The following is a 22,354-nucleotide window of genomic DNA, read 5'->3' on the forward strand; positions in this document are numbered from 1 at the left end:
GTGTTGCCCAATAGTGCCAAATCCAGCTGTGATTATGTTCCAGGTCTCATGTGAGGCAGAGTGGTTCACAGTTGTGGACTTGTCTCAGGCGTTCTTTTTTGTGCCTCTTTGTGAGGATAGCCAATTTCTCTTCAGTTTCAAATTCTTGGACAAGGTTTACAGTTGGTGTCAAATTCCTCAAGGGTTTTCGGAATCGCCTTCCATCTTCAATCAGATATTGAAGAAGGACTTGGAATCATTGGATTTGCCTTTTAATTCGACTTTGGTGCAATACATTTATGATTTGTTGATAGCGTCCAAAACGAGAGATGACTGCAGGTATGATACTATTGCCTTACTGAACCACTTGGGAAAGAATGGGCATAAAGGGCCTGATTCTAACTTTGGAGGACGGTGTTAAACCGTCCCAAAAGTGGCGGATATACCACCTACCGTATTACGAGTCCATTATATCCTATGGAACTCGTAATACGGTAGGTGGTATATCCGCCACTTTTGGGACAGTTTAACACCGTCCTCCAAAGTTAGAATCAGGCCCAAAGTGTCCCCAAAGAATCTGCAGTACTGTCAGAAAGAGGTGAAATATTTAGGTCACCTGATTGAGAAGGGGTCGATGAAGATATCCAAAGAAAGAGTGACAGCCATATTGCAGATGAACCCCCCCGACATCCAAGAGAGACGTTAGGATGTTTTTTGGAATGGTGGGCTACTGTCGCCAGTGGATCCCGAACTTCTCGGTTTTCTCTAAGCCATTGGTCAGACTGACCATTAAGGTGGTTAAGGATGGCCCACATACCTTAACTATGTCCGAGAAAGAGATGAGGGCATTCATTGAGTTGAGGGTGTATGTGCAGGGCTCCAGCTTTAGGTATGCCTGATTACACTAAGCCTTTTGTCTTGTTTTGTCATGAACGTGATGCTTGTTCTTTGTCTGTCCTGACACAGGTCCATGGAGGTGCAAACCGACCAGCAGCATATTTTTCAGCTACTTTGGACCCAGTCGCAGCAGCCTTACCAGGTTGTTTGCGTGGAGTTGCAGCAGTTGGTCGGAGCCTCACACAGTGTGAAGGCATAGTGATGGGACACCCTTTAACAGTTATGGTCCCACATTCAGTCGAAATTTTGCTAACCCGAACCAAAACTCAGCACATGACAAATGCCAGATTAACGAAGTATGAAACAATTATATTGGGGACACCAAATGTGTCACTGAAACGATGTACTGTGTTAAACCCAGCAACTTTGCTTCCCAATGAGAATACAGATGTTGATAATGCTGAGGAGGTAGAACATGATTGTCTTGAGGTAACAGAACTGTGCACCAAACCGAGACCTGACATTAAAGACACCCAATTGGAAGAAAATGACTACATTATCTTTGTTGATGGTTCATGCCTGAGAGACTCAGTAGGAGAACTGAGAGCCGGATATGCTGTATGTACAATCACTGGTATCCTAGAAACATCTTGGCTTGAAAGAATATACTCTGCTCAAGTGGCTGAATTGGTTGCTCTTACTAGGGCGTGCCATGCCGCTGACAAATTGAAAGTCACAATTTATACTGAAGGCAGGTACGAATTTGGAATTGTCCATGATTTTGGCCAGCTATGGTCACAGAGGGGTTTCATGACCTCTTCTGGTTCTCCCGTGAAAAATGGTGAAAGAATTAAGGAGTTGTTGCACGCGATTCAGTTACCTCTTGAAATTGCCGTGGTGAAATGCAGCGCTCATGTGAAATCACAAGACTGTGTCAATGGGAAACGGATATGCAGATCAAGTCACAAGGTTTTGTGCATTGAATTGTATATCGTTCAAGGATCAGTGGGAATTGTTACCTGAAACAGAAAATGAGACATGCACAGGTTACGCATTGAGGGTGGTTGACATGATGGAAGAATTAAAATTGTTGCAGGGACGTGTCAGCAGAGAAGAGAACGTTTATGGCTTAAGATGCAATGTGTACAAAGGCCAGATGATTTGTGGGTTTCAGATGAGGGGACAATGGTTTTGCTAACAGCCTTTTGTCACAATTTGCAAGGTTCTACCATGGGCAAGCACATATTGGGAGAGATGCCATGATCAGGTTGTTCAAAAGTGATTGGTTCAATCCGAAATTCAGACAAGCCGCAGAAGTAATTTGTCACCGGTGCATCATCTGTCAGCAGATGAATGCAGGGAAAGGGACGGTGGTAAATTTGATCCACATTGGGAGAGCAGAAGGTCCATTTAGCAGAATGCAATTGAATTTTATTGAGATGCCTGTGTGTGGAGGTTTGAGATACGTGTTGGTGATTGTGTGCATCTTTAGTCACTGGATTGAAGCGTACCCCACACGTAGGAATGACAGCCTCACAGTAGCGATGTTGCTGCTTAGGGAATTGATACCACGTTTCGGGTTCCCAATCTCTTTAGAATCAGATAGGGGAAGTCACTTCAACAATGAGGTGGTTAAGCTCTTGTGTGAAGCATTGAACATTGAGCAGAAGTTGCATTGTAGCTACCGTCCTGAAGCACCAGGATTAGTGGAACAGATGCATGGTACCCTGAAGTCGAGAATGGCAAAAATGTGCGCAGCTACAAATTTGAAATGGCCTGATGCATTGCCCTTAGTGCTAATGTCAATGAGAAATACACCCAACAAGAAAACAGGACTGTCTCCTCATGAAATTCTCATGGGAGGAGCTATGAGATTGGCCGCAGTGCCTGGGAATGCTCTTGTGAATATCACGGATGATATGGTGTTGGACTACTGCAAGGGTCTGGCTGACGTGGTCCGCTCTTTCTCTCACCAGGTGGAAGCAACCACACTGCCACCGATAAATGATCCAGGTCACAACCTAAAAGCTGGTGACTGGGTTGTTGTCAATAAACACGTGAGGAAGTCGTGTTTGTAACCACGTTGGAAGGGGCCGTATCAAGTGATATTAACAACTACTACTGCTGTGAAGTGTGCGGGAAATCCAAACTGGGCCCATGCCAGTCACACAAAGAAGGTGACATGTCCAACTGATGAGGAAATTGAGTTGTCGAAAATAACAGCTACAGAAAATGAAGTCTCAGGGCCGGAGAGTAATCAAAGGGGAACTGAGACTAGAGGAGAGCCCGTTGAGGACGGCTTGGTCACTCAAACAGTAAACGAGATCCAGAGGGGTGACGGTGAGCCTATCTCAACTGAGGCAACAGGAGGACCGACCCAAAGAGAGGTTCTCCCAGTAGCAGACAGATACGGATTTGAAGTTGAACCTCTGACAGACCCAGAAGGCGAAGGAGTTGAGGCAGAGGGAAGTCAGAGTGTCCAGACTCCTCCTGAGATTCTTGCAGGTCCAGCAAGAGAAAACACCATAGCACAAGAGGAGGGCATTGAACACCAACCAGGAAAGCCAAACAATAAAGGGACACTGAAAGGAGGTAAGTGGCCAGAATCGCAGGTGACAAAAGGAAAGGTGGTTGTTGAAACAATAGAGGAAGAGGTCGATACCACAAGGAAAGAAGACCTGAGAGAAGGAGAATTGCAAGGTGACCACAAGTTGAAAAGAATGAGAATAGCAAACAGAAGATACACAGGCCCTGAATGGGCTTCTGCAGCGTCAGCTGAGTGGCAACAAGAGTTCTTGCCATTCTGTTTTGATTGAGAAGTCCCAGGTCAATACTATGGTACCTAAGTTGGGCCACGAGGAAAAGAGACTGTGTTAAGCCGAAATTGAGTTAAAGAAACCTGAGAAAGGAGACTAATAAAATTACCGGATGTGACATTGTTAACCTGAAGTGACTTTTGAAAAATTATTTTGATGAGCTGCTAACCTAAATTGACAAGGATCCTGGGACTCAATGAGAAAGCTGTAAATATTTGCTGAAGAGAGACTTTGCTTAGCTTTGCTGAAGAGTAAAAAAAAAAAAGAAACAGTCTCTAGCCATCCTCAATTAGTTGCTTACACTTATAGCACTTTACTTTCTGATTCTTTACAGATCATGCCTGGCACAGGAGATGATAGTGAGGGGAGTAGGCGTTGTAAATATTTGGGTGTTGCTCTGGGTGTTGTATGTGTGATATTCATTATAGCTTTGTTTGCGGAGGTGCGACTGGTGGATGAGAATGAAGCTAACAATGCTACAGTTTCTGAGACTGCTACACTAACACCTTATGAGAGGTTTGAGCAAGATACGAGGTATCTGCATGAGGAAACTAACGCAAAAGGGGAACTGTCTATTAATGTTTTCTATCGCTTGCTGAGTGAGTATGTTGACACGATGGATGTGAAAGCTTGTTATGTGTGTACACAAATTCCTGTTTCAGTTCAAGAGTTAGTTACATATCACAGTTTGCCACTAACTTATGGGATAAGTTGTCGTTTGCTACTAACACGTTTCTATAACCAAGAAGAAGTGCAATATTTTTACTCCAACCATGACTTGGTGTTCTCTTATGTGCCTATCATAGAAGATTTGAATAGTGTAGCTAAATATTATGCCATAAAGCTGATTAAAGGGTTCTTCGAACCTAGAATAACAATTAGTACATCTTATGCACACCGCAATAACTTGACATGCTTGCTTCCACCGGCAGAGAAAAGCTTTTTAGATCACACTGAAGATAGAAGAAGGGTTTTAAAGGGGAAATTAGAAAAAGGCTTGCAGCAACGATCCTTCATTAATAGTGGTAGTCACAATGGAATTAGGGAACAAGGTAAACTAGCTTTAGATGCACGACATATAGGTAAGCTTTGCATAACACAGCCAAAGTCATATTATGACAATGTGTTTGTGGGAATGAGTGAATGTAAGCATGTGTTTTTGTTTCAGAGTAAATGGACATTCATGTTAAATGGACTGGATCAAGCGATCCCAGGGGTCTATTATATTTATGGACTTAATGTTTATTACCGTCTTCCAAAGGGATGGTATGGGACATGTTATTTGGGAATAGTTTTCCCAAAGATTTACCAGCTAGAAGATTTGAAGAAATTCCCGAAAGTGACTGAATTACTTCGTACTACATAAAAGAGAAAAACTGCTGCTGGTGTAGTAGGAGACATATTTGGAGCAATAATTCCTTCAGTAGGGGTTATCTTAAACTCCATAAAGATTCAAAAATGGTCTACTATTGTGGATAACATGCTGACAAACTTCACAGGACCTATACTCCTGATGGATACTGAACTTGCTGCGGAGAGGGCTATGACTCTTCAAAACAGGCTTGCTTTAGACAATCTTTTAGCAAAAAATGACAGAGTCTGTAAGATTCTTAATGAGCGTCACTGCTGTGCCTACATACCTGACAATAGTAATAAGATTAGAAGGATGCTTACTAACCTAACAAGAGATAGTGCAGATTTGAAGGAACTGAAAGAACCAGGAGTTTCGGAAAAGGTTGGAAACGGACTTGCTAAAGTGGGATCTGGTTTAGTAATATTTGGCATGTGATATTGGGAAAATTAATACAGGGAATAGTGATTATTCTGGCTTGTTTATTTGGGCTATGGTTATCATGCAAAATTAGTAAAAGGATTAAAGCAAATTTGGCAACATGCAATGCGAGGAAGGAAGAAAAGAAAAGAGCAAAATATGAAAAGACAAAATCAGGGGAAGAAATAGAAAAGAAAGAGATAAGAAAGTGAACTAATTGTGAAGAAAGGGATTTTGTGTGATGACAAGAGTCATCAGAGGAGGGATTGTTGGAGTATAGCTTTTGTAATCAAAATTAACATGAACTGCTTGCAAAATAATGTGTAATGAAGCTGCATAGAAAACGTGACAGACTAATATTAACATATGCAGTTGAAATGTGCCCACGGGGAGTGGCCACCAATGTATACGATGACTAATGAAATTGGTTAATAATGAATTATTAATGTACTAATGTATGATTTTGTATTAGCTTTGAAAGTTATATATTAAGATTTTGCTAAATTAGTCACTAGGCCTTAGTTAGCATAGGTCTGGGCCTAGCTGGCTGGTCTCATATTAAATGTGTTTTTCTAACGTGCAATGTGCTGTCTTCCTGAAGGACATCAAACTGTACTTTTCCAGAAGCTAGAGATGTGTGTGTAGCCGTAGTAAATTCTTTCTCATGAGACCCGACTTGCTCAAGGAGACATTCTTGCCAAATGGAACAGTGTAATTCACAACAGGTACAAGGTTGCCTGAACTGGTAAAAACAATGGAACTACTGACTGGAGCAACGCGTGTAACTTTTCTTACCTGCCATTTTACCAGATGAAGACGTAAATCACAGGAACCAATAAGCTGCATGAGAACTGCCTTAGGTGAAAATTCTAGTGAGGTGATCAACGGATCATTGGACAGAAATAGTGGTGCACCAAATATTGACCAATGGAAATTAGAGACTTGTCTGGCAAATTCAATTTAACAACGTGTCACAAGGAGAATCAGCCATTGCGTGCCTTTTATCCTGCCACTCTTACTCAACCATTTCGCGCCTTTACTGAGGCATTAGAGGGACACCCCTGCTGTTACTCTGACATTCCGGTTTAGTCTTTGCTGTTCTGATACTTTAAACCATCCTCACTCTTCTTGCCTTGCCCGATATTTACTTCACCTCCTTATGAGGGAAGTGTTCCTTATTGCCCTGACTCACTGAGACTTTGCTGCTTACCCCGGCTGATGGCGAACCAACTGATGTCCTGAGGACGAAAACTGACTCTGTATGCTGACCCATTATGGAGGGTAACTATATGATGATGAATTGTAATTGTCTGTTTGCCTTTTCTTTCTAGGTACCAACTGCTCTTCTGAGTCCATAGTTAGAGGTTTTCTAAATTTGTGTTATAAATTTGTTTTGCATGAAGCCCAACATGCGGATGCTAATCCGAGGTCAGTTAAAGAGTTCACTAAAATGAATGTAAACAGACAAATGATTGAACCTTTGCTTTGTTGAATAAATGCGCTAATGGTACTCTGCTAAAGTTGATTCATGTTGACGTCGTGCTTTGTTCTAATGTTCATGATCTTTGCTTTGATGAAGTCATATTCATGTGGCCATATTGTGACATTGTGGATGTGTTTTCTGGTATTGAGACTAATAAACACGCTAGTAGAATGTATCAAATAGGGAATAAATATCATAATCTTACCAAATTCGTGTGGCTATTCATGGCTGAAAGGTCATGGTTTGTTTTCAATTTTATTAATCCGATTAACTAATTTGATTGATTTGTTATTGTGAATATTGATGAGGTTATTGATCTATTGATTGAAATGCTGAATAGATATCTCGTCTTAAGGTGTCTCCAATCAGGGTCAAAAGGTTAATTGGCCTAAAACGAGTCCCAGGGTAAGTTAAATTATTAAAGGCGGGACGCGTTATCAGCAGCATTCATCCAATGTTACCAATAAGGTCTTCTAGCGGGTCTGTTCTCAGCCCGCAAACTGAGTTAATTGAAAGCGAGCTCAATGACTAATCGCTCCTTGAACTTTCCTGTCTTCAATCTGATTCCATGAGCGGTGCTGACAGGGAATTCAACCCTGTGCCCTCTCCTATGATCACGGTAACTGGCTCTGCCTGGCCTCAGCTTTTGCAAACACTCCAATCCACTGTGCTGGCTTTGAACTATCACTCCAACAAACTGGACATCCAAGTTGATCTGCTGAATACACTGGCCTCTTATGTAGCTGGTATTGATAAAAAAATTGAAAACCTCAACCAGCTAATTACTGCAGCACAGACAAGCTCCAATTTTATGCAACCAACATGCTGCTGTTCTCCAATCATTGAAAGCCTTTCATCTTTACCCACCTTTTTAAGTTTGGTTGTATATAAAATCAGGAGGCTATCTTCAGGTCCTGTACCTCCGGTGCCCCCGCCAAATCTAAGCTCCCTCTCTGATTTGGCTCAGGAGCCCACTCAACCAAAAACATTGGCCGATTATTTCCCTCCAGCCAAGAGTGTAACCCCCATCAATCTTTCTCCGCCAGTTGCTACTGGAGTCCTGGAGCATGTCATTGTGGCCAACTTTGCTTCCATGGTTTCTCCTTTATCTGAACTTAAGTCCCATCTTCCCTGCATTCCTGCACAACCTGCTTTAGTTCAACCAACGCCCTCAGGATCTGATCAGGTGGCTCAACATCCATTGAACAAGAGGGAAAAAAAAGACTCCGTAAACAGCAGAACAATAGGCGGAGCCAACCCCCTCAAGGATTTTCAACAAAAGTTCAACTGACCGTTCGTCCTGAGGCTCAGCAGCTCTTGCAGTTGCAGGTGGCCCCTAGGGTGACTTCACCAGCCAATCCATTGTTGACCTCACCCGTTTGCCTTTCCCTCCAGATTAAGCCTGCTAAGGACCCTTCGGTTGGCACTATTGTGCAGGAAACTAAACTCCTGTTCTAGGACAATTTGATCTCGGCTGAGAAAGGCAACTTAGGCAGTGTGTCAGTTGCGATAGCCCCACATTGGGGTAGTGGAGTGCCTGCTCGCCCTGCCGCCACACTGTTTGCACCCAAAACTGTTAATGGGAATACTGACGGTGATGTTTTGGACTTTGGTTCTCCCAATTTCTTTAATTTGCCATCTGATAACAGAAGCAGCCTTCCTGTAATTTTGCCATCAAGCCTCTGGCCCATCTCTGCTGATATTCCGGCCTTGAGAGGCCCTGTGGGCCCATTCAATGTGGAGGAACAGTTACAGCCTTCATTCCCCGTGTCCCTCTACGACTCCATTGGAATGCTCAACTTTTAAACTTGTGTTTACCCCCAGAATATCACTCCAGGGGCCCTCATGACACATTGAATAGGGGGAATATTCTAAGACTCTTTAATGTCATCCCAGATCTTAACTACATTGGTTCTAAGGACATTGCTTTCATTGAATTCTTGGACTCTAGGGGGCCCTACCCAAGGGGCTCCACCCTGGTTTTGTTAATTTCTGCCACAATAGCTCAGTCTATTCTCTCCATGAGAGATTTCTTTCTTTCGGGGCGCATCACAGTAACTCCCTACAAGGAGTCTGGTTATCCTGTGTTACTGTCAGAATCCCAATGTTCACCGGCTCCCATAGTATTGAAGACTTTTTCAATCTTCAAAAATGCCCTAGGTGGCACTTCTATTTTTAATGGCACTCCTCGTACCAGTTCCTAGGAGTCTTCTAATTGGGATTAGCTGCCATCTACCTTTTTGCATGGGCGTCCCCATTGACACCTACGGGTGGGTAGTTCTGTTCAAACACCTGGATGTCTGTCCTTATGTTCATGGAACATCAATGGGGTTGCGCATAAGTTTTCCTCGGCTGACCTTTTAACATTTTTGAACAAATACAATGTAGTCACTCTTCAGGAAACCTGGGCTGAGCAGAGCTGTCCGTTGCCAGGGTATTTAGAAATATAGAAATCTGCCCATAGAACGAGCAAGAAGGGCCGTGCCAAGGGAGGATTGGCTATCTATGTAACTGTTAAATTAAATGGGAGTATATTGCCATTGCTTTGGGATGATAACTGGATCGAGATGATTGTTATCAGGAACGGGACTGTGCAGCAGACCCTTATAGTAATTAATGTTTACATTGCTCCTGGAACAAAGGAAAAAAGGGGCAGGCTGTCTCGACTGATGCAGATTGTGAGCAACTTAGTTGGGGAATACCCATGTGCTAATTATCTTATAACTGGTGATTTTAATACGAACCTGATTCAGAATTCAATGGAGGCTCTTGAGGGTCTTGATTGTGGTAACCGCCAGTTAATTCCCAAACAATTAAGGCCTCAGGGTTGTCTGCATTGCCCGTCGGGACAGTACTTAGTAATGCACCTTAACAGCATGGGCTTTAAAGTTTTGAATGGCCATTTACGTGACAATGCCTCCCCCCTGCCCCCGGTGGAGAAGATGGTCGATCCTTCTCCTATTTAGACTATACTATTTGTAATATTGAATTGTTTCCTCTCATTGAAAGGTTTCTGATTTCCTCACAAAGTGAGAGCGATCATTGTCCACAAATTACATCCATCAAATCTAGATTTCCTGTACACTATGCCATGCGGGTAGTGGGTGGCGGTGTTTGTTTTGAGTCACTAAAGCATATAAAATGGAATGCTCCTATTGGCGGCATAGTATTGACTGAATGTATACATTTTTTTTTACTCTGAGGGATCAGGCTGTGTGTGTCCCCAATTGTTATGGGTTAAACTTTCTTGCCTTTTATGGTCAAAGTTCCACCAATCTACACATAACCGTGCCCCACACCAGTCCTTTGTCATCTCTAGGGAAACCAGGAATCTAAAGAAAGTGCAGAATAGGCTAGCAAGAGCAATTAGAAAAAGCCCTGATTCCGTTTATTCATTGAATTCAAACAATTGAGGAAAGATTATAGGAAGGCTGTTTATGATGACTATCAGACCTATCTTAATCAGTTTTGGGTTTAACTTTTAAGCGCAATCAAAGATCCAAATTCTATGAAATTTTGGTCAACCATAGCAACCAAAGGGGCATTGATGTTGTTGATATTTCAGAAGGGGCTTGGACGTCTTATTTGACTACCCACTTTTCCGCTAGCGAGCAGGATGGGAAACTGCTGGATTAGGGGGCCCATAGATCTACTCTTGCTTCGTTTAAAAAGTGTCCCTTGTTTACAGGGTTTTTAGATCCCTCGCAGGGAGTGAAAAAGTTATTTCAATTACGTCTCCCCCATATCATCTTGAGGGCTAAGCAATTTGGAGCCCCCGGTCCCAACGGTCTCCCACAGGCACTATTCAAACAGGATCCTCTCTTTTGGGCTAATCATTTTGCATATTTTTTCGAGCACTGCCTCTTGACTTCAACAATACCTGAGTCCTGGTAGGGTGCCATCCTTGATCCTCTATAGAAAAGTGGTTCAAGGTCAGACCCCGCCAACTTTAGGATGATAGCCCTGCTGGACAATGAGGCTAAGTTCTATGCTAGTCTTTTGTTGCAAGATCTTCGTGCTTGTGCCGAATCGAAGGCTTTAGTTTCCATTGTCCAAACAGGGTTTTCTGCTGGCTCAGGTACTTCAACTAATTTATTAGCACTTTCTATTCTGATCGACAGGGAGATTTTGTCAGGCCTCATGCTGAATTGTTGTTTTGTGGATTTTAAGGCTGCATTCGATCGGATCCCCCAGTATGCCCTGTGGGCCAAACTACAAAACCGGGGCCTCCTGGGTGCTATCATAGAACTCCTTACAAAGACCTGGGTCCGTATTAACCTTGGTGATGGGTGCTCCCTCTCTAGAAAAATTCCCACCACCCGTGGTGTGAAACAGGGTTGTGTACTTGCTTCTCTTCTTTTTCATCTGTTTATTGCAGACTTGTCAACGTCTCTTCACGCCGTCAACTCTCATCCCCCCAAGAAATTTTGTTGGGCAAAGTGTTTTGCTTATTAAATAGGCTGGTCAATAAAACCTACAAGAGAGTCTTTCATGTTCTGCGCCTGGTTTCACCCGCGCAGGTACGGTTGGAATTTGGGCTTCCGGATTTGGTGGCAGTTGGTGCTGGTTCTTTTTTGAAGCTTTGTTATAAAGTGCATCAGGCCACGGATGGTCAACTGGAGGCAGTCTTGTGGCAAGAAATTAGTGAGTTGAAATCAAAATGAACTTCTTCCTATTTCTTGGATGAATGTAAACGGCGACTAGATGCTGGTGATTTTAAGGCAAGTAATCCCCCCTATTCTTTGTTTAAAATAGATGTTAAAAGGCTTATCCAACTGTATTCTTATCACTCAGACTGTTCTCTCCTCGTTCAATGGAAGCATGCCTGGGCAGTAATTGAATCCTTTAAGCCAGGTACGTCTTCTAGTTTTTTCTCTTGCTCTTATGGGTTTTGGTTGAAAAAGGCCTTCATGGACATAAGGATGGGAGATTGGGTTTTAAAAAAAACATTTCTGAGTTACTGGAGTTTTTTAGAATGTGTCTCACTAACTCCCAAATGAATGTGTTGGACGTTCTCCCCTTGTTTATATGGCAATTTTGGTATGCCCTTGCTGGTTATTGTTGCATGTTTTGTTTCTCTCTCTTTCTACGGATTTTGATGTCAAAAACAAATTTTTGACTACTCATCCATAATTTCCCTTCCTGACGGGAGATAAAGGATGATATAATGGGGAGGGGGAGTATGATGTGGGGTGCATTTAACCTACTGTATCTATAGCTTTCACCAGAACTCAACTAAACTAATGCACCATTGTCATTTGGAATATAAGGGGCATGAAAAAAAACTGGCAAAATGCTATCAGATTCATTCTCTCTTAAAGAGGCATGGAGTACATATAGTGCTCCTTCAGGAGTCCCATATGACTAATGAAGATGGACCCAGATGTGGACCCAATGCACCTGATTTAAAAAACTGCAGTGCTATACTAGAACTGCAAATTTACTACATAACACTATTCACAAATCTGCATGCATTTGGAGTTCTCCAGCTCAATTACGGAGTCTCACACATGTAAATATATGTTTTAGTAGGAAATGTGTGAGAGACAGAGAGTGGGTGGAAAAAGAGGCAAGTTGATTACAACACAAGAAAGGAGTAAGAGAGATTTAGGGAGGATGAATTTAGGAAGGAACATTACCAACCCATACAAGAGCAAGCCAATTGTTATAAACTGGGGGTGGAGACAAGTAACTTACATTTTTTCAGTAAGTTTGTGAATATCAAAAAGTAGTAAACTCACACAAAAGGGTAAGATTCTTTGTGGATAAGGCCCTATGTTCTCAACATTGTGCACAATTTATCAAACATTATATCACTTTGATGCCAGTGACAGATAAAATGTTGTTGTGTGTAAAAAACATACACCACTCATTATTATACAAGTAAAAATGTTATCATTAATGGCCAAAATATTTAAGTATTGGCCAACACTGTATGAGGGATTGCCAAAACGTGGTTAAAAAACTCCCAACAATATCTGGATTAAGCATCACCATCATAACTTAGGTAGCTTTCACGTAAACAAGAATACTCACAAAAAATAAAGCAAAAGCAACTCCTACGCCAGGAATAGACGAAGTGTCCAAAATGACCAGGGTGACAACATACCAGAATTTATTTTAAGCTGTCCAATCCGTTCCAGCTCTCATTCTTGTAGGCAGGCCCCTCATGGGTGCACACTCAAACACAACACATACTTAGAGGAAGACATGTGCACACACATTATCACCCTGACTCAAATTCACACATGTTCACACATACAGAGTACACTCACACTATCACTCACACCTGCTAAATCATTCACACACTCTTAAACATGATCACAATTACATGCACACAGACATTCAATTTGATTTCCACTGCCTTGCTCACGCATCCTACTTACTGGGGGGAGATCTTGATCCTGGCTTTTGACTCTGTGGTTCAACAGTGCCTGCCTGCTAGCTCCACATCATCCCCTGTTATAGACAGCATCAGATGGTGGATGGACAAAGCAATAGACACCAAATCCAAGTCACGTTCTGTTAGCTATCCCCAGTATTTCAGGGAAGAAAGGAATCAACCAAAAGCTCTTTAACTCCACTGTCATTACGAGATCTCGCATCGGCGCAGAGTATGTATTGGGCTGTCAAGGAACTGCTGGTGGCTGATTGGATGGGCTTATTTCTCAACCCAGAGGTAAAGGAGATATGCTGAGGCTTGCAATGACATTTCATCTGTTGACCAGCTAAAAGCTGTGATAGCAAGGGCAGGAGGTTAGCACCTAGATGCTGTACTGAACTTACACTAGGACTGAGGTCTAGATAAATTTGCATCCTGAAGCACGGAAAAACTGTCAGTCCTTTTTTCTGTGCCTGTTTGAGCTTACCACTATCTCACAGATACTCAGTAGTCATGTGACACCAGTCGGACAATCTCCTTTTACTAAGCTTACTTGGACCACTAGGGCTTCACCCCCAAATGCCCGGCCCTGAGGGCCAGACACCCATCATGATGTGAAATTACTGCACGTCATTTACCTAAAGATAGTCTTTTTTGAGATGTATATTGGGACGTACTGTGCTGTTTTGAGGTGTCTGAAGATATAGTTAGGTTAACCTATTTTCTTGCAATGCACTCACCTAATATTGCCATTTCCACTAGGGACTGTATTATGTATACTATGCACTTTTCCTGTTTGCGTCATTGTACACTTTTCAGAAGGTGTGCAGGGTGCAGGCAGGGACAGTGTACCATATTAGAATGAATGAGCCGGCCCCAGAACAGTTGTGAGCTTGTGCTGGGCTTGGGGTAGCACATTTAAGTGAAATAAAGAGCTTTAAAGTGGCTCCATGTTTCACAGTGCAGGATGAATACCACTTGCACTCTGAAAGTCCACCACCTTTTTGTATTCCATTTTCAGTGTGCCTCCTAAGGGCATGCTTGCCTCCGCACCCACACCCATAACACGGTGTGGGCGTAGAGGCAAAGTGAACCCTCATTTGCATGGGTCAATGCCCCCCTTCAAAAGAGAGAATGTGCGCTCATGTTAGCCCTGGCACTGAATGGGTGCCAGCCCTATCATTATTACTGAAGGAGATGCACATGCATCTGCAGCCTCTTCAGTAACACCATTGTGCCCAGAGTTGGTACAAGGACACAATGTATAATAATGCCCCAAGTGACCTTATCATGCTGAAAAAATAAAGGCACCCGTAGCTCTGAAACCGTGTATGTCTTGTTAGATTACATTTCTAACAACCAATGGCCTGATTTTGAGTTTAGTGGGCAGGTTTCTCCAGCACAAACATGACAGATATTCCATCTGCCCTATTATAAGTACCATACAATATAATGCAGTTTAAAGTGGATGCAATATTTGTCATGTTAGTGACCGTAACCTGTCCCACAAACTCAAAATCAGGCCCTAACTTTTTCTTTCCTGGCTGCAACAGATATTTTTGGGCAGCATTAAATTTTATATTGGCAGTATTATTGTTAGTTCGGATGTCATAAACAAAAACATTTTCACCCATTTATCACTAGTTGCTTTAAGCATGTGAATGATGCCTGCTGCAGATAATTGAACGTTCATTTTTTTTTTGGACAGATATGAGGAAACCAGTCTCTGAGAAATTGAGACTCTTGTTTGTGAAATGTTTGGCAGCTTATACAGATAACTTTCAATTCCACTCTCCATTGGTGAAAGAAGCGAAGTAGTATCCTATTTGTACGTCTGGTAATAGCAAAGATGTTTTGATTTTACTAAAATAAAATATTTACTGAAAGGGGCTTTCAGCTACCTCTCTTCTTCAATTGGTCCTTTATTCTGTCATTCCCATTTTAATTCCGCCCACTACAGCATTAAGTATGGGGCAAAGGGTCTGCTGACATAAGCCTCTGGTTCTTACAGTGACTGCATTTCCTTTTTCACAAGGTGCACATCCGCACACAAGTATTTTCCTTTTGTACCAGTCTTGCCTGATGTGATATTAGCACATATTTGAAATGAATACAGGGCACATTAAAGCTATATAAGTTCCTATCTCCTTCCAGTGCTGTTGGGAAGTCCTTTTGAAGTGGACTGCTGCTTTTTCACAGCAAACCATATTGTGTTCCTGAACTCAGGATCACTGATGGTTCTTTGACAAAATTTGCCCTAAAACAAAACCAAACTTTATGCTGTTTAACTTGCAACACACTTGTAACAGTTTTATTTAAACATAGGTGGGATGTAATTTGGGTTTTAGTATCCATTACTTTATACTGTGAAACCTCTTTCTTTTTCTTTCTTTCCTCTCTCTCTCCCTCCCTTTCTTCCTTTTTGCATTCATTCCCTTTTTGTCCTTCTTCCTTCTTTTTTTGTCTGCCTTCCTTCTTTTTTGTTTAGGAAACTAAAGTTCAAGAAGGTGCACCTGTTGCATCCTCAAAAGAGTTTGAAATTCCTGAACCCACTGATACCCTGACAGGAGAGGATCTACAAGCAACTAGAATGCTCTAAGAATTGGAAATCATTATTGGATCGCAAGAATGACATGACAGTGGTAATTAGGCTGTCAAATATAGGGGGGGGCATTGCAGACAGGACAACAATACACTAAAGAGGCTTTAAGAAAACTTGTGGACAGGATTTGATATCAACCCATTATGAATGAACACAATTTGAGGAGTATTTAAGACTTCTATGATCTTTGGGAGAGTTGGAGGAATCTGGGAGTCCTCTCATCGTTGAGCATCCATGCTTTCCAACGTTCATTCACCTACCTAAGATCCATTAGAATACAGAGGTTCCACCAGGGCTTTTGATTGTGTCACCCAAGAGAATTCTCTTGGAAAATGCTTCAATATGTGTTGATTTTGTCTTATTTCCCTTTGTCAGGATTTAAGTTCCTATATAAAGAACTCAACAGATTTCATGAGACTTATTGAGGGCATCCATTGGGATGATAATTGTCTGCTGTAAATACCTCATACTAACATTCAGCCCATTTTGAGTTGATGATTATTCAAAGCATTTGGCAGGCTACCACCGATTGTGGTGGCAGTTGATATTTTGTAATGTGACAGTCTTATTTTTTATTTATCATTTTTGTTGCTAATATTGCATTTTTGGATGAGTATACTATAGATATTTAGTGGATCATGTTTCAATTTGTTTGACACAAAGGCATATTTTTCACCAATTAATGCATTTTATAATGAAATTTCTGTATGTTAAAACGGCCACCATGATATTGTAGGCCACTGATGGCCAGTGTGCTGAGTGCGTAGACTTTGTCTATGATCTGTTTCTGCTGCCAAATTAAATTGATTTGTGTATTTAAATGGGAAGAGGAAGCTGGCCGCTTTGACATTGATAAAGGCTGAGCGTCAAAACGCGTTTATCAAAGTTCTTTTTTCTGTTCTAAGGTGAACGAACTCTGAATACAGCAGTTCTCCATGAGTGTGCGACCTGCTTGGATGTTGGATGACACATATATATATATTTATCTATATATATATATATATATATATATATAGAGAGAGAGAGAGGGGGAGAGAGAGAGAGAGAGAATAAGGTAAAAAAAAACAGAGGTTACAAGGACGTTATAGTTAGGAAATAGAATTTGCAAAAACATAGAAATTCACTTAAAAGCCCAAAGGTTATAGGGACGTTATAGCTAGGTTCTGAATATACTCGTACAAAACCATAGAAATTCAAAAGTCATAAGAAGAGTTATCTCAAGTAACTATATCCCGTGTCCTAAGGGAACTATACCTCACTCTCTCGCCAAGCAGTTATCTGATCAATAATTTTACTGCAGAAGTTACAGTGACATTATCAATGATTTTATCAAAGATGTCATGAGCGCTCCAATTTGTGGGGGTAATTAGTAGAGCATGGCATGAGTTATAGTTACCGTAGGACATGAGTTATAATTACGCAAGATAACTATAACCTCTGAATTTCTATGGTTTTGTATGAGTAAATTCAGAACCTAACTATAATGTCCTGTAACCTTTTTGTTTTTTAAGTGAATTTCTATGTTTGTTAATTGTATTTTCTAACTATAACACCCTGTAACCTTTGTTTTTTCAGTGGGGTTCTATGTTTTTTTTTAATGTAAAGTAATTTTCATTACTATACGTTAATCCGCTAACCATTCAGCTCTGAGAGAGAGAGAGAGAGTAATTGATAGGTTCAGAGAGAGAGAGAGAGAGAGAGATTTAGGCTTTGATAAATGAGACATTGTAGAACAAATTAAAAAGAAAAGTGTCTTTGTCATTTAAAATGAGAGCAATCACCTTTCAGTATGAACTTTTTAATATTTGAAGTTTAAAATAAATTAAAGAAGAGAAAAGACTACAGACACACCTGGAGTAGAACCTTCAACTTTCAGTGTGAGCGTCTGTGACTTTAACCATTACACTACAGGTGACTCCTTATCCAGCTGATTCGAGACATACCTATGACATTCAGCTCACTCATGTGATAGGAAAGAAGCATGAATGTTTCATCACTAGGAACGTTCAACAGTCAAAACACTAGTGAATAAACAAACACACTGCCAAGCGATACTAGGATATGAACCTTCAGCCTATTGAATGGCAACACAAGACCTTGACCATTAGGCCAGATGTGACTCTGCATACACATGTAACATGTAACTATAACATTTGTAACAAACATCTTGCCAGTTTAAAGCTTTGAAGTCAATGAATGGAGAGACCATTGCAATGACAATCTCTCTCTTCCATCGCAATATGGGATGGAAGAGAGAGTGACAGGACCGAGAGCCTCAAGGCCCTGGCTGTCCTATCCGGCTCCCTGAATCCAGCAGGAGCCGGCATTGCTCGGCCAAGCCGGGAGCTAGATTTAATAGCAGCTCCCTGCTTGCAGGAGCAATGTTTTCTTCTGTCTTTCCTACACACATATTTGCATGCAGTGAAGACAGATGAAAACTTTGCTTTCTCAAGTGAAAGCTGTTTGACAGCTCTTACTTGAAGAAAGAGGATTTTTTTTGCTTTTGCTAGGTGTGAGCTATCAGCTCCCACCAAGCAAAAGCAAACAGCTATGTCACCGGGGGGTGGGGGATGGGCACCCAGTGAAATAGCAGGAGCCAGCCTGGGTGGGTGGTGATCCCCAGGGCCATCATTGGCTCATCAAGTGGGTCCATGCAGCCTCCCTCAAACTATGAATATAGCTCAGGGCGGGTGGCTCGCTGGGGCCCGAAACAAACCCTATTTCTTTTTTTCTCATGTTTGCCTCAGGGAGGTGGTGGTCCCCGGGGCTTCGGGGGGGCATGCAGCCCCCTCACATTGAAAGAGAAGGAAGCCCAGGGGAGGTTGCTGTCCCTGGTGCTGTGGAGGTACCACATGGCCCCTGCATTCAAATACAGTCAAGCCCCGGGGAGGTGATGGTCTCCGCAGCTACAGTTCGGTGTGCATGGCCCCCCACATTAAATGAAAAAGTAGTCCCGGAGAGATGGGGGTCCTTGGGACACTGAAAAGCCCTGTGACCTGACCAACCTGGGGGCTTTAAAAAAAACATGCACAGGAGCTCACACTTTTTTTTAAATATTATTTTTTGCTGCAAATTCGCTGCAATTGTTTTTAAAACATGCTTTTTTTACCCTGGCGGGGTCCCTCTAGGACCCCAGCACCAGAGCTAAGGGTTCAGGGTCTCTCTGCCCTGGACCCTTTTTTTTCATTTTTTTGAGGGACTCAGCTAAAGCGGCCTCTCAAGATGGCTACAAACACTTCCTGTTTGAAGTGTTTGCAGACAATCAGAGCTGTGCATTTCCCTGCATGAGCTCATTATTATCCGCAAAGTCATCTCAAAGTAATTGCTGACAGAGACATACACATTTCCTTAGATCTCTCCTAAACTACTTAACAGATTTACACCAAAAAAGTGAAAGCGCAAGTTGGTGTAATACAGTCCAGCGGTTCAGGCTGTAGTCGTGTTCAAAGGTCCTATGGGAATTAACATGGAAACACAACTGCCCCCCCCCCCACTTTTCTTGGATCCCACTAGAAAGATGACCCTCAAACTTTCTGTGCACATCAAGAATTACCGGCACACGTATTTTTTGGCATCATTTTGTGAAGGTTCATTAAAAGGTGTCAGGATATAGGCAAGTCAAAAGAAGCTTTTTCTATTGAAACATTGTCCTAATTAATAACTACCTAGTGGAAACTGCCACTAAGTTTTATATATTTTATATATATATATATATATATATATATATATATATATATATATATATATATATATATATATATATATATATATATATATTTTGAAAGTTGTCAAGTCATTATAAGTTGCACCCTAAGGTATCTATAAATCGTGCCTTTGCCATGCACAACTAATTAGTCCACATATTATGCCATTCATGAGATCTTGTATGGCATCTGTCATATCACTGCAACATTTGCAACAATATTATTGATAAAGAAACTGCATTGCAGGGGCGCGAGTTATAGCTACCTTAGGTCTCGCGAGTTATAGTTACTTGAAAGAACTCTAACTATAACTGCAGAATTTCTATGGTTTTGTACGAGTAAGTTCAGAACCTAACTATACCGTCCCTGCACCAATTATGACATCATTGATAACATGACTGATAATATGACTGTAATATTTGCAGTAAAACTATTGAGGAGAAAACTGTCCAAGGTGGGGGACAGAGGTGTCAGTGAGGGGCCATTGCCTGACCTACACTGCTTTGTACTTCTGCCATCTAAGGGATAGGTTTCAACACAGAGGGCAGTTCCTCCCCACACCCTACCATGCATTAGGCCAGGGCAGAGTTTGTGTAGTAGCACTACACAGAACTCTACAAGGTGGAGAATAATCTCCATGTCGCTGCGCGAAGTTCCACGAGCGGGCAGTTTTTCTTGCTGCTCCTATTCGCATGACATTTAACATCACTGGCAACATGAAGTGTGTTCTCGCACTGGAATACTTGAGTAAACAGCACCATGCGGTTCGCATGGACGTGGCCAACATGATTTTTGCTTAGTTATGGTGCTGGGGCCTACTTTTATCCCTTATTAATCTCTTCCATCCTACACTTCTAAAACTTATTTTTCCATAGTTTCTATTTATTATCTTACCTTTTCTCTTTGTTTTTTTCAATTTTGTTTGTGTCCTTTCATGACTTTCTTATTTTTTTCTTCCTTCTTTTTCATTTCTTCTAGCTTCCCGCAAGTGCCCAGTGCCATGGCAGAGCAGGGGAGTGGCAGCACCAGGTCACCCGAAACCACCACCCGCAACCGCCTTTCTTATGAGTGCCAGCACCGCAAAGGGGTGCAGCCCGCACCATTTTTCTGAAGCGGAGATGGCAGCACTAGTTTTTTACATGCAGCACCACCTCCCCTTCACCCTGGCAGTAGGTAGGCCTCCGGGAGCACCTGCAGCACTGGGAGAGAGTGCACCCAAGCTGTGTACCACAGCTCGGGGGTCCGGCACACTCAGCAACAGATGACGCATTGGTGGGCCTAGATCCTAGATCGGGATATGGACCTGCTTCACCTGCTAGGCGTGGAGGTTGCTGGGCTCAGTGAGTAATAAATAATTATTAATTGTGTTCTATGCTATTATTTTTTTCCCAAATAGCAAGCATGCTGCTCACATACAGGTAAGTTAACTTTATGTTACAAATATTATGTGATCGTCATCTAGACAGGTCCTCAGCGCTACCTAATCGTACTTGTTGTTGGCACGCGCTTGGGCTAATTACTTAAGAAGTAATGCAGAGACTCCTACTGTGTCCTGTCACTAACATAGTGATAGTTATTAGTATTAGTGAGTTAGCAAGTTCTCTCACTTCTCTGTGCCTTTATTTTTTTGTAGCTCGTACAGCGCCAAGCAATTTTACAGTGATGTGTAGTTATGCATGCATGCAATGCAGACTTAGTCGGCCTGTCAAAGGTTGTTAAGAGATTGAGAATGAGATGAGAAGCAAAAATCATTCATTGCAGTTTATTAATAATTTCAAAATGCAGTTTAGGAAATTTAGAACAGGGTTAAAAAAGTTGGAATAGAATGATTTATGATACTAGTACAATACAGGCGCTGTGATTTAGAAAAGCTACTGCATTTGCCTTTTAATTTCCAAAAATATTTTTGGAGAGATTATTATTAAATCTACCACTAATCTTTTTTTCTTATATCATTCAGCATCGAGGGGCAAGAAGAGGGCTGGTTAGGCAGGTGAGGGAGCTGGAGATGCCCCCTCCAAAGTGCCGGGCAGATGGCTCTGCTGAGCCCAGTAAGTCCTCCTGTTGTTAATATTAATATTTATTTCCCTAACTTTGACCGCTCCACATTTAGAATATTCTTTACCTTTTTACTGTTCCTGTCTCCTAATTTTTTTCCAACTCTTCTTCAATATATCTGTTTCCTAATTTGTTCTTATCCCTGCATTATCCTATTTACTTATTTTCTATATTTCAAGTTTATGTATTTTACTTCAAACTGCCTATCTGTACTAGTCTGCCAGTAGCTCCCTTTCTTATTCTTTGTCAGAAGTTTTCTCTCTCCCCTTATATATCTTGTGGACTGGTAAGGCTCAGAGAACCCATGTAGTCTACTGTGAGGACTGCATGCCCAAGTAAGGTAATCAACACATGTTTGTTGAGAAGGCTTTCTTTTTCTTGCTCCAGCTCAATCAGTAGAAAAAAAAGAGTGTTTCGATATGCACATGTATTTGGACCCTCCAATGTTGTGTATGTATTATATTATTATTATAGTATACCAGCAGTTTATGACCTTGCACCATGGTTGAAAATATGAGGAGGACGGCCCAGTGCATTTGCCAACCAACACCATGGGGGTCATTACAACCCTGGCGGACGGTGTTAAAGCGGCGGTAATACCGCAAACAGGCCGGCGAAAAAAAAAAAGGGAATTATGACCGTGGTGGAAACCGCCAACATAGACAGCCACTTTAACACTCCGACCGCCACAGCGGTACAGACAAGCAGCGCGGCGGTCACCG

Source organism: Pleurodeles waltl, chromosome 1_1 (assembly GCF_031143425.1).
Source record: "Pleurodeles waltl isolate 20211129_DDA chromosome 1_1, aPleWal1.hap1.20221129, whole genome shotgun sequence".
Lineage (NCBI taxonomy): Eukaryota > Metazoa > Chordata > Amphibia > Caudata > Salamandridae > Pleurodeles > Pleurodeles waltl.